We start from the raw sequence: 20,113 nt of genomic DNA on the forward strand, positions 1-20,113 counted from the left end.
GGAGGTCTGAGCATCAGGATTCTAAAAACTCCTTAGGTGATTGGAAGGTGCAGCCAAGGTTGACAACCACCTAGTTTGAACAACAACAACAAAAAAAACCACCCATAAAATAACATCAAAACCACTACAATGTACAACATGATATATTCTTAAATGTATTTATTCCTTACCTTATTCCACAAAGGATATGACATGGCTAAACAAATTATTCGGTACAGAACAAATCCCACTGAAGGGCGCAGAGTTCCAGGTGCCTGTTAAAAAGGCTGTCAAAGGGGCCAGGACACATGAGGTCAGCAGAGAAATAATTTAGGTACAGTTTTATTTCTTTGGTTTGCAAGGCAGCAGTGGCAGGTTTTAGGTGAAGTAGTCCTTAGAAAACACTGATTGGTCCAGGTACTGTTTCTAGGTGGTTGATTGGTCCAATAACAGTTTCCAGGGAGTTGATTGGTCTGGAAGCTGTTTCCACGCTGTCAGGCCAGTAGATTGCCTTGTCTCCAAGGGTTACTCAATCTACAAAGTGATAACAGGCCTCAGAAGCTTGGGTGAAATGATAATTTTTTTTCTCATTACAGAGGCTTGTTGAAAAAAATGCCAGTATCTGAGGGATGACTCATAGGCACAGTGTACATTTCATTGCTCCAACTTCCTTAAGGGCTATGAATTGCTCACAAAGCACTAGCTTCCTAAATTACTTGTTTCACAAGTCGTGGAGTGGCCAGAGCTGTTTCACGAAAAATTTTCAGCTATTAAAAGGGCAACATTAAACTATTCAGTGCAGTTCAGTATTTGGAATATTTCCTATCTTTTCTTTCTCCTTCTCAATTGTTGTTGAGAAGTTAATATCGGTAGGGAAAAACAGGTAGCCTATAAAATGATGATGTAATAACAAAGCTAAGAAAAAGGGTAAAGTCTCTGTGCTTCTATAGTTTTAATATTGAATCATTTTTATTTTTGCATATTTTTATTCTAACCTAAGGTCAATATTATTTGAATGATAACATGTAAAATTTAAGGCCTGACTATCTAATCATATTTTTTTAAATGAAGCTATCAGTTTCTTTATTTTAGAGTGGTTTACCAAGTTCCTCAAAAGTATGATGTCATAACATGCTTTATGAGTAAATTTTGTAGTTTTAGTTTTAGATTCAGTGAATATTTTTGAGTGGCATTCACACACAGGCTGGACAGTTATTTTACATAATTATCTTATTTTTAAAATAACAATAATAAGCATGGATGGAAGGCCGCATGTAGCAGGCTGGGAAGAAAACAGACAAAAATTTTCTTACTCTGGGAGGAAAAGATAGGCAATTACAACGCTGACTGACACAAAATGCTCCCGTGCTCCACATGGTTACACATATTAACTCATTTCATTTCTCTTAACAATCCCGGGAAGTAGGTACTATCAGCAATTCCACTGTATAGGAGAGGGAAATGGTGCACAGAGAGGTTAACTTGCTGAAGTTCACAAATTAGTGAGCGTTGAGCTGGGATTTATGGTGCCACATGCTCCGTGCTTAAGTGCTAGCTTCTGTCTCTCTGTAATTAGCTTATTTATACTTATTCTACTGATGTAAGGTAGCACAAGTTTTCCTCTTTCTTTCTGAAGTGTTTTCAATTTTTACTTCAAATATTTACTACTTCTCTATAAAGGTATTAAATTAGTGCTTTAGAGAACACTGTCCAATGACAGGATGCTTACTGTAGGCCTGGTACTTTACTGACTCGATGAAAATAAAGTGAAATGTTTTGTTTGGTGTATTTGCAAAAATTTTCCTTCAAAATAAAATGGCAGATCTAGAAAAGATCTGTAGCCTCAAACTAGGAAATGAGTTAATGAGGTAGGTTCCAACTTTCTCTGCACATTGGAATTACCTGAAGATATTTTTAGAATATACTGATACCTGGGTCTCACATCCAGCGATTCTGGTTCAGTTGGTCTGGGGTGAGTTCAGCCATCAGTACTTTGCGAATACGGTAAAATGGCAACGTGAGAGAATGTGTAAAAGCCAGACATTTAAAATCATCATCATTGTTGAAAAGCAGGAATTTTAAACAGATTGACCTGGATTAGATCACACATCTGCCACTCATTAGCTGTGTGATTACAGGCAAGTTTCTGTAGGGGAGGAAAAAATTCTCCATTCTCTTAGGGGCCACAACTGGGCCTAAGAATTAAACTGACATAAGACATAGTAATAGAGGGAAAAGTGTACACGTTTTAATCAAATTTTACAAGCGAAGGACAACCCAAAGAAGAGATCACAGCAAGAAGCTTTTGTAGCTTTTAGAAAAGAAATGATAACAAAGGGGCTGGGGCTCTGTTATCAAAAATGATAACAGAGCGTCGTGGGGAAGTGACCAGGAGACCCATGAGGGGAATTCGTGGAAGAGAAGGGCTATTTCAGTATGTTTGTACAGAGTGATTGTACATTTCAGTATCGACTCCCCATCTCTGGGGACAAGGATGTTCTCTTCCTGGTACAGTGAGGGCAACTTCCTCCTGGGAAACTTTGTTCTTTTTTTAGGTAGAAAAGGGAAGGTCAGAGAACCTTTCAGAGAGGAACTGTTTCTCAAATTCCTTCAGCTCAAAATGACCATCATACCAAAGCAATATATTTTGGGGTGGCGTATCCTGAACGCCTTCATGTCTGTATCTCTCTACACCTTTCTTTCCTCATCTGTAAAGTGGAGAGAATCATCCACCTCTCAGAGCAGTTGTAAGAATTCAAGAGCATATACATTACCATCATTTTCACAGACCTGGCGCAAAGCGTGGGTCTCATCAGTAGTACCTCTTAGCTGTTCATGCATTAATTCACTTGGCAAATAATTGCCGAGCATCTACCATGTTCCCCCTGGAGAAGGAAATGGCAACCCACTCCAGTAATCTTGCCTGGAGAATTCCATGGACAGAGGAGCCTGGCAGGCTACAGTCCATGTAGCTGCAAAGAATCAGGCATGACTGAGCAACTAGCATTCACCATGTTCCAGGCGCTGGCGAGGCAGCATTGAGAAGAATGAACGAGAGGCTAGTCCTCCGAGCACTACTTTGGATTGTTTTTTAGCATTAATCACATGTCCTTAATCTCATGGTCCTTATACTCCTCTACCCTGTACTAGGTCATCTGAACTTGGGGTCCCATTATTACCTGTTCTCAGAGACCTTCCTCCATCAGCGGTCCCCTCTTCTCTTTATTGGCTCTTTACCGTATTCATTTGTTTGTTGAATCTTAGTTCAGCAAGCAAATGGCTTGTGGAATCCTAGTTCCCCAACCAGGGATTTAACTCAGTGGTGAAAGCATGGAGTTCTAACTACTGTACTGCCAGGGAATTCCCTGTCATATTCTTTTAAAGGCAATCACTTTTTCTTTCAAGTTAAAAAAAATCTCTGAATCAGGGATTTGGGGCTGCAAGTTACCCAACAGTTCTGCTTTCATCCTTGGTTGGTTTGCTTAGCAGGAAAGTATAGATACTGTCTGGACTCCATGCCTCCGCTTCCCAGGACTGCTCCATCTCTTCTTATTTGCATCCAGAACACTGTGGTCAGGCTCCATCACTCTACAGGTATTATTCTCACCAAGGTCACTCCCTTTTAAAACTGTTCAGTGGCTCCATATTTACCTTCGGATGAAGTTCAAACTGTTTAAAATGGCATGTGGTCCTTTCCAGGCTTCTCTCCCTTTTTTGCCTGCACTCCTCTCCCCTGCCTGCTCTCCCCACCCACCACAGTGAGTTCCTGCCCCACAGGACTGCTTGGAATTCCCTAGAAGCATGGTAAAACCTCTAGGCAGTGATGCTCTGAAGGGGATTTTTGGTCACTTGTGAGTTTGGTGTGCATCTTCTCCCAATCATGTGTTCAGTGATGTCCTGTTGGTTTGCGAGTCAGCCATGGGAGTATTTATATCAAGGAAATTGGCAAAATCCACAAATTCGGGCCTTCTCACCTACTCCTAGAGAGATGGCTATTAAGTATCTATCATATAGCATTGCTTCTAGGACTGTGTACATATGTTTTCCCCTCTACTCCAGCTTGGCTCAGCTTAAATGTCTCTTTTGAAAGCGTCTCCTGACTCTTCAAGATTGGAATAGATGCCCTTCTCTATGATTCTATGGAAACTTGGGACCCTGTCACCCTGCATTGTGGCATTTATCATACTGATTTTTTCGGTATCCTATATGGATGTGAGAGTTGGACCATAAAGAAGGCAGAGTGCCCAAGAATTGATGTGTCTAACTGTGGTGTTGGAGAAGACTCTTGAGAGTCCCTTGAACAGCAAAGAGATCCAACCAGTCTATCCTACAGGAAATCAACCCTGAATATTCATTGGAAGGACTGATGCTGAAGCTGAAGCTCCAAAACTTTGGCCACCTGATGCAAAGAGCTGACTCACTGGAAAAGACCCTGATGCTGGGAAAGATTGGGGGCAGGAGGAGAAGGGGACGACAGAGGATGAGATGGTTGGATAGCATCACCGACTCGATGGACATGGGTCTGAGGAAACTCCAGGAGATAGTGAAGGAGAGGGAGGCCTGGCGTGCTGCAGTCCATGGGGTCACAAAGAGTCGGCCACGACAGAGCGACTGAACAGCAACAGCAACAGCAACAACAACAATACTGGCCAAGTGAAGTCTTTGAGGTCAGGGAAGACTTAATAGTGTGGTTCTCCAATCAGCAGCATGATCATCACCAGGGGAACTGGTTAGAAATGCAGACTCTCAGGCCCACCCCAGACCAATTAAATCAGAAACTGCCTTTTAACAAGATCTCCAGGAATTGAGTGCATTTAAATTGAAGGTGCACTGCCTTAAGGACCATCTCATCATTTTCAGATGGAAAAATAAAACATCAAGGGGTTTGTCTTATTCATTGCCATTGTTCTCCACCTTGGATAGTGTTTGGCATGTAGCAAGGTGCAGCATCATATTTTGAAATGAGTCAGTCCATGAATAATTGAAATAATTAATCCCCTCTATTGAGCTTCCCTGATGGCTCAGATGGTAAAGAACCCACCTGCAGTGCGAGAGACTTGGGTTCAGTCCCTGGGTTAGGAAGATCCTCTGGAGAAGGAGATGGCAACCAACTCCAGTGTTCTTGCCTGGTGAGTTCCATGGACAGAGGAGCCTGGTTGGCTATAGTCCATGGGGTCACGTAGAGTTGGACACGACTGAGCGACTAACAGACACATTAAATAAGAAACTTTTTATGGCCCAAGAATGTGTCTTCATCTTTGCATCTCCTAAATTTTCTCACATGCAGTCAGCATTCAGTAGACATTGGAATAGGATGAATGAATTAGGCTTGAGTGGACTTTTGCTGGGTCTGATTTCAGATATTCATTCTAGAAAGAGTCATTGACCTTTAAAGTTGTGGGTCTGTAGAAATCAAGCCTGGAGTTTTTAAATAGGTCACCAGAAGCTTCAGCTTTTTCCTAGCCATCTACCTGCCTCAACGTTCTACTCTTATATCCTAGTTTCTTCTAACACAGTGATGCCAAGTTTACCCCACCGTCTTATTTCCTTTTCTTTCACCTACAGCATCAACTCACTCCTTGGTCACAGATTCACACGTACATTGAACATGAGGTAGAGTAGAAGAGCCATGTCGTGCAGTGGAAGGCGCTTGGGGTTTAGTCAGGAGACCCTGGCTGTGTTCCTGCCTCTCACAATCTTTCTGGAGACTTTGTCTCTTCTTCCACAATAGGGAAAATGGTAACTTCCCTATCTAATTCACCACATTTTTGTAGGATCAAATGAGTTAGGTGAAAATGCTTTTATAAATCGTAAAGCACTGCATAGAACAAACGCAAAATCTCTTAGACAAATGGGTCTCAAGTACATGCTATGGTTTACTAACCCCCTAGCACGTGGAGATTAAAGCATGTTCCAGGATGGAGAGAGTATAAAATCTTGAGGTTATTTATTTAGGAAATAGGATGTTTACCTGTGTCCCAGCATGTAATTAGGTAGAGATTACGGTTTTGCATTGCAAAGATATAAAACACAGGCTTCAGATCAGATGTCATGCAGGGAATCTGGGGTGACTCCATCTGAGATGCCAGGTATGCTATCAATCAGCAATAAAAACCAAAAATGATAAGGAAATTCTGGCTGATAACTGGAATAACAGTTGCTTTCTTCAGTAGGATCTGCTAGGCTCCAACTAATCTAGACACATAAAATATAGATCAATACCAGGCAATAGAGTTCCTTTCAAATAGCTACCAAATTGCAGATATATGTCTTGCTCATTTCTTACTGTTGGCACATCCCTTGCAGATGTTAGTCATTGCTAAGTCACTTCAAACACAACACAAAGAGTTGTGTCCAACTCTTTGCCACCCTATGGACTGTAGCCCGTCAGGCTCCTCTGTCCATGGGATTCTCCAGGCTAGAATATTGAAGTGGGCTGCCATTCCCTTCTCCAGGGGATCTTCCCAATCCATGGATCGAACCCATTTCTCTTATATCTACTTATATCTTATATCTGTGTTGGCAAGGAGGCTCTTTACCACTAGAGCCACCTGGGAAGCCAACACATTAGTTATTAGCTGCCCGAAATTGGACAACGTGGTCCTCCAGTCAGCAGTGTGATTATCACTGGGGGAGCTGGCTAGAAACACTCTCAGGTCCAGTTCATATCTATGGTATCAGAATCTGCATTTTAACAAGATCTCCAGAGACTGAATACATTTAAATTTAAGGTACACTGACTTAGGGACCATCTCATCGTTTTTCAAATGGAAAAACAGAAATCAGGATTTTAAGGGTGATTTTCTCCCTCCAGCTCTAATAGGCATGGGAGGCAGAGAATGGATAAGAACAAAAAGGTTTCTGTCTCTGCTGGTGGTTCCAGCATCACTCACCACTTCACAGCCTGGTTCTCTAGCTTTTGGCTGTGAGATTTAGGACAAGTTAGTGAACCTCTCTGAGCTTGTCTGCTCATCTATGAAATGTCTGCCTCACAGAACCCTGAGGTTTAACTCAAATCAGAAAATCTCCAAACATTTTGCGCAAGGCACCGTTCACATGAGAAAGCTTATTATTCTCTGATGGAAAGGCAGACAATGTTCTGCATAATTAAACAGTAGAGGTAAGTTTTTTACTGCACACAGAAGCAGATCGTTATTTATATCTCTAAAAATCTTCATGCTTTGACAGTAATGTTTAGAAGACAGTTATTTTTTTCCCTTTTAATTTTTCATATTTTCTAGTAAAAATACTTATATAAGCTGCCCGGCACAGGTGCTCTGCTAGTTACTCTTAATTAATCATCTCGATGGTTAGGCTAATATGTGTTAATATGAGTTTGGTGAACCGGGGCCAAATTCACCCTTTGAAAAGGGCACCTACATGTGGAATTAAAGAACCTGACTCACTGACCTACTTTCTTGGCCACCAAAACACGGTGAGGCTGCATTTCCCAGTGTTCGGCTCCATCTAGTGGCCAAATATGGTATAGGCATCAATTTTCAGACACCGGGAAATTATCAGGAATTCTACAGTAGTTTTAACATGAAAAGTGAAAGTGAAAGTGAAGTCACTCAGTCGTGTCCGACTCTGTGCGACCCCATGGACTGTAGCCCCACCAGGCTCCTCTGTCCTTGAGATTCTCCAGGCAAGGGTACTGGAGTGGGTTGCTATTTCCTTCTCCAGGGGATCTTCCCAACCTAGGAATTGAACCCAGGTCTCCCACATTGCAGGCAGATGCTTTACCCTCTGAGCCACCAGGGGAACATAAACACATCCAAATTCTCACTAATGAGGAGAAATGATCTAATATATACATCTTTAATACTGTTTGTTATATATGAAATAATAGGCCTCAGTTCAGTTCAGTTCAGTCACTCAGTCGTGTCCAGCTCTTTGCGACCCCATAAACTGGAGCATGCCAGGCCTCCCTGTACATCACCAACTCCTGGAGTTTACTCAAACTCATGTCCATCGAGTCGGTGATGCCATCCAACCATCTCATCCTCTGTCATCCCCTTCTCCTCCTGCCTTCAATCTTTCCCAGCATCAGGGTCTTTTCATTTGAGTCAGTTTTTCACATCAGGTGGCCAAAATATTGGAGTTTCAGCTTCAGCATCAGTCCTTCCAATGAATATTTAGGATGGACTGGTTGGATCCCCTTGCAGTCCAAGGGACTCCCAAAAGTCTTCTCCAACACCACAGTTCAAAAGCATCAATTCTTTGGTGGTCAGCTTTCTTTATGGTCCAGCTCTCACATCCATACATGACTATGGAAAAATCATACCTTTGACTAGATGGACCTTTTTTGGTAAAGTAATGTGTCTGCTTTTTAATATGCTGTCTAGGTTGGCCATAACTTTTCTTCCAAGGAGCAAACATCTTTTAATTTCATGGCTGCAGTCACCGTCTGCAGTGATTCTGGAGCCCCCCAAAAAAGTCTATCACCGTTTCCACTGTTTCCCCATCTATTTGCCATGAAGTGATGGGACCAGATGCCATGATCTTAGTTTTCTGAATGTTGAGCTTTAAGCCCACTTTTTCACTCTCCTCTTTAACTTTCATCAAGAGGCTCTTTAGTTCTTCTTCGCTTTCTGCCATAAGGGTGGTGTCATCTGCCTATCTGAAGTTATTGATATTTCTCCTGGCAATCTTGATTCCAGCTTGTGCTTCTTCCAGCCCAGTGTTTCTCATGATGTACTCTCCATATAAGTTAAATAAGCAGGGTGACAATATACAGCCTGATGTACTCCTTTCCCGATTTGGAACCAGTCTGTTGTTCCATGTCCAGTTCTAACTGTTGCTTCCTAACCTACATACAGATTTCTCAAGAGGCAGGTCAGGTGGTCTGGTATTCCCATCTCTTTAAGAATTTTCCACAGTTTGTTCTGATCCACACAGTCAAAGTCTTAGGCATAGTCAAAAAAGCAGAACTAGATGTTTTTCTGGAGCTCTCTTGCTTTTTTGATGATCCAGCGGATGTTGGCAATTTGATCTCTGGTTCCTCTTTTTCTAAAGAGGTGCCTTTTCTAAAACCAGCTTGAACATCTGGAATTTCACGGTTCACATGAAATTTAACGGTTGCTGAAACCTGGCTTGGAGAATTTTAAGCATTACTTTGCTAGCGTGTGAGATGAGTGCAATTGTGTGGTAGTCTGAGCATTCTTGGGCGTTGCCTTTCTTTGGGATTGGAATGAAAACTGACCTTTTCCAGTCCTGTGGCCACTGCTGAGTTTTCCAAATTTGCTGGCATAATAATAGGCTTAGGATTCTTATAACTCTTCCATACTAATGCAAGGCGATAATAAGGAAACTGTTGGGAGGGAGAGAACTCTGTATTTTCAGCTCAATTTTCTGTAAACATAAAATAGTTCCAAAAAATAAAGCCGATTGATTAAAAAAAAAATAGGCTTAGGATTCTTGTTGTTAGCTGGAAAGTTGGCAACTTTTTGATTTGGAAAGAAAAACTAGGGTCATTTTTGATGCTTCTGTTGATGAAAAAAATGAATCAAAAATCAATCTAAGAAAGAAATAGAAGATTTTATTCCAGTCAACCTGAAGGTTTATAAGCCGGGAGACAGTTTTTCAAGAAGCTCTGAGGTCGGTTCTCTTTTTAGATGTTAAAGCACGATTATAGACATTTTTGAGACAAAAGGTTCTATATCAAAGTGACATTCTGACAGTTTAAATAGTCTGACAAGGTGAGTAGTGGGTCATCGTGATCTCTTACAGGATTAAGAAAAAAATATCATCTCCTAAGTGGTTACTTGCTGGTGTCAGGAGGTAATTACCTTTTTGTTGTTTTGGTGACTAGGCATTCCTCTGTCTTCTAAGGGGACCCAGTTAAAGTAGAAAGCACATGCAAGATGCACACGCACTATGCACGCTAAAGGGAGGGAGAGTGGCTCCAACGGCAGAGAAAATTTTGTTAAAATTTTCTGGTCTTGCTTTAAAATAATTTTATTTCATCACTTCATTTGTATGATATGTCCATTCTGTCATCAAACCCTAAAATTTTATTTCTCAAGACATTAGCCATTGTCAGAGAGAAAGACATTTTCCTCTACCCTTCTAGGTTCTTCTATTTGATCTAAGAATTAAATTGACATGAAGGTGAAAAGCATTAGTTGCTCAGTTGTGTCTGACTCTTTTGCCACCCCGTGGACTGTAGCCCACAGGTTTCTCTGTCCATGGGATTCCCAGACAAGAATACAGGAGTGGGTTGCCATTCCCTTCTCCAAGGGAACTTCCCAACCCAGGGATCGAACCTGGGTCTCCTGCATTGGTAGGCAGGTTCTATACCACTGAGCCACTAGGGAAGCCCTGATACGAGGAAGATTAATAGGAGACAATCAAAGTTTCGTAACACGTCTACCTGGGAGAGACCCAGGAAAACTGAGTAACTCACCAAAATGGCCAAAACCACTAACGAACCTTAATACTATCTTAATACAGTGCCTTGGACCGCGAGATCAAACCAGTCAATCCTAAAGGAAATCAACCCTGAATATTCATTAGAAGGACTGATGCTGAAGCTAAAGCTCCAATATTTTGGTCACCTGATGGGAAGAGCTGACTCATTGGAGAAGACCCTGATGCTGGAAAAGATACAGGGAAGGGGGAGAAGGGGATGACAGAGGAAGAGATGGCTGGATGGCATCACGGACTCAATGGACATGAGTTTGAGCAAGCTCTGGGAGATGAAGGAAGATGAAGATGAAGGAAGCCTGGCGAGCTGCAGTCCATGGGGTCTCGAAGAGTCAGACGTGACTTAGGGACAGAACAACAATAACAACAACAATACCATCTTCAGTTAAAGACAAGAGATGTTTGGGGTAGTGGTTTGGGACTTCAGAAGGGAGAAAGACAATTGACATGGAGGTGAAAAAAAAAAGAGAAAGCAAATATTTGGTAAATAAATGCTTGCCTGGACCTTGGAGAAACAACAGGATTCAGAGTGGACCTGATCTCTAGAGAGTTTTCCCTGCACATGTAACCCACAGTCTTTGCAGATATCTCTAGAGATAGCTGTATTTGGGAACAGGTCTTATATCTAAATTCTTTTTTAGGCAGTTAGGGGGAAGGTCCAAGTTTCTTCTTGAGGCCTTCAGGCCTTCATTGTTTTTAGCTTGAAGTAACCTGCCAAAGAGACATTTTTAAGGCAGAGACTTAAATCTCCATAACAAACCTTACCTTTTACTGTGTTTTTTCCTGGTAATCGCCCAAAACTGGCCTCTGGTTTGGTCCAGGTGCAGGTTGGAAAAGAATTTCCAGACATGAGACAGAATGAGAGGGAAATAAAATTTATTAGAATGGGAGACGGTGTTAGTGGCCAGCTCAAGGGAGAACCAATGTTGAACAAGGGTCCTTAGTCCACTTTTATACCCAGGGTGGGATAGTGGGTATTGTGAGTCATTTGCTGATTGGATGAGGCATGCATACTGGGTGGGGGAAGAGTGGAGCAAATACCTTCTCCCTATGGGGTAGGAGGGGTGACAGGTTATACTGTTCCACTAATAGTTACAACACCGGGGAGGGAAAGACAAGAAGGTCTGGTTTTTCTGTTCCTGCATTCCAAGACCCTCCTTGGTTTCATCTGCTCTTTCATCCTGGGATCACCACATTCCTCCCTCTCGTTAATTTTAGGGCCAATTCTTTGGCCCCTTTTGATACCTTGCTCATGTCTAACTACCTACCTATTTCCCTTTTCAGGCATTTGGGAACCCAGTCTCAAAGGAAAAGGGGTGATGACCACTCTGGCTTCTTCAGGCTGTACAGGGGCATCGTGGGGCTCTGGGTTCCCTTTGCCTGCTCTCTGTCAGGGTGCATTTTCGGAGGGAGATGAGAGTCCATGGAATGATAAGGTAAATTGTTTCAGCATTGTCTAGGTGTTTGTTGGTCAGAGAATATTCTTGTCATACTACCACTTGGAGAATTGTTGCATTCTAGAAGAAACAAACTTTACAAGAAAGCTAAAGGTACATGGCCCAAAGATTAATAGAAGTAGAAAAGTTCTCAGGGGCTAGCCAGGAGAACCAGGCCCAGAAATTGGTTTGCGACCTTAGTGTTTCTTTAGGTATGAGAAGAGGCAAGAATTCGGGCTCATAAAATCTTTACCTGAAAACATCTGACTATCTGAAGGCCGGTTCTTGTGGGATTTTTCCAGAGCACAGAGTGCCTTATTTCTCATCTCCACCCTGAATTCCTTTCAGGGGATGTTGAAGGTCAGAAGCTTCCAGTGGTCACGAAGTAATCCTTATAGAGGCAGCTGGCAAGCGCCACGTTCCAGTCAGCAGGGTCCTTTTATAGACCCATATTCGACCACGCTTTGGGGCATTTCATGGCCACTGTGTCCCAGGCCTACCGAAGATTCCATTGACAGGCCACTCAGTGTGCTGTTACTAGACCAGGGCTTGTGAGTCGCAAAAGTCTCTGGATCATACCTGTCCCTCTTGTTGCCTCTTCCCATATCTAGAGTTACTTCGTTATAATCATTGATCTCATTTGGAACTGCATCTCAGCATTTTATCACAGGCTCAGTTACACACCTGGTAACGTAAAAAGTCTTCTGAAACAAGTGACATAGAAAATAGTATAGCTAGCAGTTATTAGTAAGATCACAAGCAAGAATCTAAGTCAAGAACTTTCATTAGGTATAGCCCAGTATACCCCAGGTCACCTGACTTCATTTGTTAAATGACTATAGCTTGATGTTAATCTCCTGTTTGTACATCAGGGAGTGTCTGATCTTTATCTTAAGACTGGTTACTGAGATAAGCTTTAGAAACAAACTTAGAGTGTCTTTTTTAATAACTTAATTAAACCTTTTAGCAATATAGCATAACAAGGAACTGTCTCAGGAGTGAGTCTTAGTAAACACTAGACCTTAATTAACAAAACTAGAAACTTAGTTTAACAATTAACAAAGCTTAATATTCAATGAAACATGATTTTTTTCATTATGAGGACATTAACCCTTGTAGCCTGGGAAGGCTTTAACCCATCAAATAAAAATGAGGTTTTTTAGGGAGCTGGGAAAAAGCCAAGCGGCCGTCTTGGATTTTCCATGGCCCTGACTCTTTGATTTACAGATATTGTTCACCCATTTTTAAATCTCCGATTTAGGAGTAGAATGTTGCCATGTTTTAAGGACATCAGGATAGCAAAAGTCTAATTGTGAAGGCTTATTTTTTGTAGAAGCAGAATGAGCTTTGTCTACGTGTACCATAATCTTAAATAATGCTTACTTACTTTACCAAAGTAACAAAATATCTTAAAAACAAATATAAATCACTTAAAGGCAAAGAAATTCATAATCTGTTATTGAAAGCTTCATTCTAAGAAAACTTTATTCTCTTAATACAGAGAGTAGACTAAATTTCAGCCTGGTACCAGTTTACAGATAACAAACAAACAAAGTTTGTTCATCAGTTAATCTTAGAAAAGTCTTTTCCATAAATCTTGAAGAACTAGCAGTATTTTTTTTAAAGGCATGAGAGTGAAACCATAGAAGGCAAGTTTAAAATCTAATTAAATTGCAATTGACAAGGTAGCCTGATCATTGCTGTCACTTGTAACACTTTAACATGATAACTAATTATAACTGACAACATTTTACATATCAGGACATTTCAGATTTTCATGAATTTCACATAATGTCTAGGCTATCTATATAAGTAACATCAACCATACAATTTAAATCTGAATCTTTAAATATTTGTTTAAATCCTCTAACAATACTTCCCAAGTAATTTAACATGCAAATGAACTCAGGTAGTTTAATGGCTCTTTTTGGCATGTTTCAGGGGCCCTCTGAAGCATCCCAAAGTTAGCTAGAAGTCAAATGATTTAGTGTTTTCAATAAATATCAAAAGGGTTTGTAACACTCAGTCAGATAGGATCATATAAGTCACTATGAAACAATAGTTACTCACTTAGCCAAAGTTAACAAAAGATTTCAAAGGTAAACATAGAACAGATTACTTCAAAGGTAAAGAAACTTAAAATCCATTATCAAAGGCAGTTCAACATCTTAAGAAAACATATATTTATACACAAAACTCTTCCCTTGGAGTCTACTTTCCATAAAACCTTCTTATCACTTTCTGTACCCATTACTTTGTTCTCCCATCCTGAAACAGCCACCTGTAAGTCAAACCTACTTCCTCAAACCTACTTCCTTTTCCCTTCATAAAATGTAATTTCATTTCTCATACCATCTTTACTGAAAACACACTTTACTTTCCTTAAGCAGCCAAGAACGACTGTTGTATTAGCATTCTATAGATTGGTGAGCATAAACACCAGTGACGATTTCTAAAAAAAAACATTTGCTTTCTTATAGAGACCATCGCAGGATGGCATCAAACATTATTCATTAGTAGTCCAAAGTCTCTTTAGTTTCTGTGTAAGAGGGAGTTAGTATTAAGTAGTGAATGTTTCAGAATCTTATTTTACTTGGAGAAGACCTAGCTATTCAATAAACGTCTATCACTTAGTTTAGCACTACCCTAGAAATTCAGATTACCAAAATCTAGAGAGACTGTTTTAGATAGACATTTCTAAAGTATAATTATTCTTAATGGAGTTTGTCCAAAAGCTCATATTTCATTTACATTTTTTTTGAAGTTTCTTCATTCACTCCAGGTACTTTCCTTGCTGACAAACTTGTAACAGATATAACAATATAACAATATTTAACTTATAATAAACCCAGCACAATGAAAATATGCTTAATGTTAACGGTGCTTAGACATGTCTATATTAGACATGTCTAATTAGATTAGCAAACAAACATTAATATTAGATATTTAATATTGAATATTCCCCAGTTCACATGAATCTGAAATTCATTTAGGTTAATTTCTCTTGTATTTAGAATTGTCTGATTTGTAAGGGCTTCCTTTTGTTTAGGCTAATTAAGTTAGAACTCATTTACAACTTCAGCAATATTAAAAAAAAACCCAAAAGACACACACCAAGACATACATAAATCCAGACAGACAGGCAGAGATCTCATAGTTTTCCACCTGATAATTAAAATGTCTCTTTGACTCCTCCCCACTTTTTTTTTAAGTTCTAATTTGCCCAAGGCTGAGGTCTCAGGCAACGTGAGCTGTGTATTTCAGAGTCATAGAAAGGGTTAACTTCAAGCTTTTCCTTAGGCAGGTTTTTTAACAAGCTAGTTGTTTTTAATTGCACATGCAAAAAGAATTGGTTTTGAAGCATAGAGGAGAGTTTTTGATCCTTCAGGCTTTCAAATATAGGAGAAAGACCTGGACCAAATGGAACCTCAGAATCCTTTCCTAGAAATCATGTGGCTATGAAAGGTCGAATATAGGTCATCTAAGAAATCTGATGGAGAGAGACAGAGGGGGGCAGGAGATAAGGAGGAAGGAAATTCTGAGTCCTTTCCCTGCTTTTGGCAAAAGCTGCTGTACCATTCAGAGGCCTTTTTTTTTTGCGGTCGGCGGGGAGGTTATGGCTCGGAGGCATCTCCTATGCTCTTGTCAATCAGTCTGGACCAAAAAGGGAAAGAAGTGAAAGTGACAGGGAAGAAGGCTGAGGAATTCACCTTATAATCCTATCGGGGAGGCGGTGGCCAGGGGATGATGGTTTCCATTTTGAGTATTTCTTGGCCTAGGCCTCAGTTGGAAAGAAGACAAAGGAGAGAGCCTCACCCGTTTGGGCGGCAGCTACTGGGGTGCAGTAAGCAGTGGGGCCTTCGGAACACACCAGAGGGTAACCCTGGCCAGAGTTCCTTTGTTGCTTCCACAGCACTTGCCTGTTTGCAGAGGGTCCCTATGAGAAAGGAGAAGCAAGGAGGTGGGGAAGAGACCCCAAGCCCCTGTACCGGCCATCAAAAGTGTCGTGGTCTGGGTGCAGGTTGGAAAAGAATTTCCAGACATGAGACAAAATGAGAGGGAAATAAAGTTTATTAGAATGGGAGATATTATTAGAACAGTGGGCCAGCTCAAGGGAGAACCGATGTTAAACAGGGGTCCTTAGTACACTTTAATACCCAGGGTACAAGAAGTGGGATAGAGGTCTTGCGGGTCATTTGCTGATTGGATGAGGCATGTATACTGGGTGGGCAAGAGTAGGGCAAATACTTTCTCCCTATGGGGTAGGAGGGGAGACAGGTTATACTGTTCCATTAATAGTTACAACATGGGTGAGGGAAGGACGATCTGGTTTTTCTGCTCCTGCATTCCAAGATCCTCCTTGGTTTTATCTGCTCTTTCGTCCTTGGGTCACCACAGTCTCTCCATTTCCCTCAACATCATTCTTTCATCTTTGGCTCAAGATGTTAGTATGGTGCTGGCTCTCTCAGCTTCCCTGGGTATCTCACATCCATATGTGAGATGTCCATGTTAATAATCTTCTGTTTGTTTCTCTCTTGTCTTTTATGACAGGAGGTCTCAGCCAAGAAAAGTAGAGGGAACATTATTTTTCCTCTATTAATAACAGAATGGAATTCAGAATCAGGATTGAGTTGATTTATACAAAATAGATGTGGTATCCTTGCATGCAGGTTTGTGACTTGTTCAGAGTTGGGCATATATTCGCAACCCTGGAACTAGAGTCATTTCATGTTGAGACTTTGTTGGGGAATTGATGTTGTTAAACTAATTAAACAGTTTTACAATTAAACAATTAAGGAGGCCATTCGACTGATGTGTATCTCTCATGCCAAGAGGGCCTACAGAAGTAAACCAAAGTCAAACCCTGTAAATACGCCCAGGTTAGGAGAAGGTGATGGTGCCCCACTCCAGTACTCTTGCCTGGAAAGTTCCATAGGTGGAGGACCCTGGTGGGCTGCAGTCCATGGGGTTGCGAAGAGTCGGACACAACTGAGCGACTTCACTTTCACTTTTCACTTTCATGCATTGGAGAAGGAAATGGCAATCCACTCCAGTGTTTTTGCCTGGAGAATCCCAGGGACAGGGGAGCCTGGTGGGCTTCCGTCTATGGGGTCGCACAGAGTTGGACACGACTGAAGTGATTTAGTAGCAGCAACAGCAGGAAATAAAAACACGAAGGACAACTAATCATAAATAGACAATGAGGCTTTACGCTCTAGACAACTGAATAATTTTTTTAGAAAACTGAAGTATAGTTGATTTGCTGCTGCTGCCAAATTCCTGGGATTCCTGGAAGGGCTTATGTTTCTACAAGTCTGGACGTGCCTCCAGAAGTCATGGTGGGTGTTATGGATTGAATTGTCCCAAAAGATATCTTTAATTTCTAACCTTGTACTTTTGAGTGTGGCTTTATTTGGAAATAGGTTTTTGCAGATGGAATCTTGATGAGTTTACACAGGATTAGGGTGGGTCGGAATTCAATGGATGGACTGGAAATTTGGACATAGCCACACATAGAGAGGGCTTCCCAGGTGGTGCTAGTGGTAAAGAACCCACTTACCAATGCAGAAGACATAACAGACATGAGTTCTATCTTTGCAACTTACAGCTTGGAACCAGGTGTTGTTGTTATTGTTGTTCAGTCACTCAGTCATGTCTGACTCTTTGCAACCCCACGGACTACAGCATGCCAGGCTTCCCTGTCCTTCACCAACTCCTGGAGCCTGCTCAAACTCAATGTCCATTGAGTCCGTGATGGCATCCAACCATCTCATCCTCTGTTGTCCCCTTCTGCTCTTGCCTTCAATCTTCCCCAGCATCAGGGTCTTTTTCAATGAGTCAGCTCTTCTCATCAGATGGCCAAAGTATTGGAGTTTCAGCTTCAGCATCAGTCCTTCCAATGAATATTTAGGATTGATTTCCTTTAGGATTGACTGGTTGGATCTCCTTGCAGTCCAAGGCACTTTCAAGAGTCTTCTCCAACACCACAGTTCAAACGCATCAATTTTTTGGTGTTCAGCTTTCTTTATGGTTCAGCTCTCATATCCATACAGGACTACTGGAAAAAGTATAGCTTTGACTGTAGGGACCTTTGTTGGTAAAGTAATGTTTCTGCTTTCTTTAGGTTAAATTCCCGTGGTGACAAGGAGACAGGGGGATGCCATCTTTCTTCCTGTTTACAAAGAGATGGCTCTCCAGACCCTGAGAAAAGTTCTTGGGTTTTAAAGCAGTCAAGAGGCTTACTGAGCTGTTCAAAAGACTTATATATAGGTATCAAAGTGATGGGGCAGGATTTACAAATAAAAGTTTTTGGAAGAAAATGTTCTAGGAAAGGGGAAAGTCTTTTTCCTTTTTGTCAACAGGGAAAATTCAATCTTATTTACCCCTACTCTCACCTCTCTGCCGTTCTCCAAGAGGAAAAACAGATGCCCACAGAGTGACCAACGTGAGTCCTCCCTGGCTTTCTGGAACCACAAACACATTCTCATTAACATGTCTTGACCTCCTCTTTGCTCCAACTCCACTCTGCCAGCAGACACTAGAATTGGCCATTATCTGGGCAGATTGTAATTGCCCAGATTGTAATTGTAATTGGCTGGTTTGTAAGGCAACTGAGTCTTATCTTTTCCTGTTAGCAGAGGAGTGTTACTTTCACTAAAAGGTCTCAACAGATATAACAGCCAGACAGACCAGGAGTGCCAACTAATTCAGGCTCTCTCAAACAGAGAGAGCCCCTTTCCATTTCTGGGGAGAATTCTGATCATATTGAGATGGTCCAGGCATTTGGGAGCTGAGCAGTCCCACAAGTTTCTCACCAGCACTTTAACATCAGATCCCCAACCTCCAGGATCTAATGCCTGATGATCTAACGTGGAATTGGTGTCATAATAATAGAAATAAAAGTGCACAATGAATGAAATGCACTTGAATCATCTTGAAACCCACCCCCTCTCCCTAGCCTGGTTCGTGGAAAAACTGTCTCTCATGAAATTGGTCAAAAAGGTTGGAGACCACTGCTTTAACACGCATTCCCTGCCCTGCCCCAAACCGCATTCTCTTGCAGTTCAAATACAGCACTAACATTTAAAACCAGCCTATTAACACTATAATTAACTTGCCAGCATCCAGCTTTATATTTCATACTTTAACTAAATTAGTCTAGTAGCTATAGAAAGTCTTATTACAGGACACAGTTTATAAAATGAACTTCCAATCGCCTGGAATTGGAAGATGCTTCCAATCTCACGGGCTTAACTGGAAGGAAAGACCATTTGGTAAACCAAATTGAGAACACTGCCGCGTAGCGGTACTCCACTGAGCAATTCCTGCCTTTGCCAATTACACACATTAGTTGGTAACTTTGAGACTCCCAAATACACTATAAAACTGCTCCAGAAATGTAGAAACAAAACTCATAAAACCCATTTTGGGGTTAATTTCAGATGCTTCATGGATCCCTAGAAGCACACCCCCAAAGAGAAATCCTTCATTTCTGGTGCTCCAATCTCTCGCCCTTAGAGTTTCTCTAAAGCTTGTTCCGCTAATCCAAGTCAGGAAGAACTTTTCAAATTCCCAGTCAAACCCAGATCCTGCCAGGACGCCAAACTTGGCCGAAAAAAGGGCGATCAGGCTCTTGGGGTATGACGGCGGCGGGAAAGCCCCTTTCGTCAGTAAAACAGATGCCTTAACGAAATCTGCGGACTACTCTACGCTTGGAAAGAGGCTTGGTTTCCTTTCATTCTCCAGGGTTTCCATCGGCTGTCGAGACAGAAATGTAAAGAACGGTAGTTCTGCGGTATCCCGTACTATGGCAGCAGCTGCTGCTGCTGCTACTGCTGCTGCTAAGTCGCTTCAGTCGTGTCCGACACTGTGCGACCCCATAGAGAGCAGCCCACCAGGCTCCCCCGTCCCTGGGATTCTCCAGGCAAGAACACTGGAGTGGGTTGCCATTTCCTTCTCCAATGCATGAAAGTGAAAAGTGAAAGTGAAGTCGCTCGGCCGTGTCTGACTCTTAGCGACCCCATGGACTGCAGCCTACCAGGCTCCTCTGTCCATGGGATTTTCCAGGCAAGAGTACCAGAGTGGGGTGCCATTGCCTTCTCCCACTATAGCAGCCGAGCATGTGCAAAGTCGCCCACAGAGCTGTCCGAGATTTGGGCGGGGCGCGGCGAGGGAAGACCCGCCCCTTCCACTCGCCTTGGCCTTAACTCCTTCCCATCCCTCCGCCGGCGTCTCTTTTTCACCTCTGACCTCGGAAAGAAGTGGGTGGGGCC

General features: G+C 41.8%; 1 long non-coding RNA gene across 2 annotated transcripts in view; it reads right to left on the minus strand.

Moving 5' to 3' along the window:
- LOC133253972 (uncharacterized) overlaps positions 1 to 4,077 on the minus strand; it is a 30,349-nt gene extending 26,272 nt beyond the window's left edge. The window contains exon 1 of one of the 2 annotated variants that reach the window (XR_009738518.1): positions 171 to 4,077. This is a non-coding gene — a long non-coding RNA (uncharacterized LOC133253972). The remainder of the gene's footprint in view (positions 1 to 170) is intronic. The other variant, XR_009738519.1, reaches the window with a different exon arrangement.
- Between the last annotated feature and the right edge of the window lie 16,036 nt (positions 4,078 to 20,113).

The sequence above is a fragment of the Bos javanicus genome, chromosome 9 (assembly GCF_032452875.1).
Source record: "Bos javanicus breed banteng chromosome 9, ARS-OSU_banteng_1.0, whole genome shotgun sequence".
Lineage (NCBI taxonomy): Eukaryota > Metazoa > Chordata > Mammalia > Artiodactyla > Bovidae > Bos > Bos javanicus.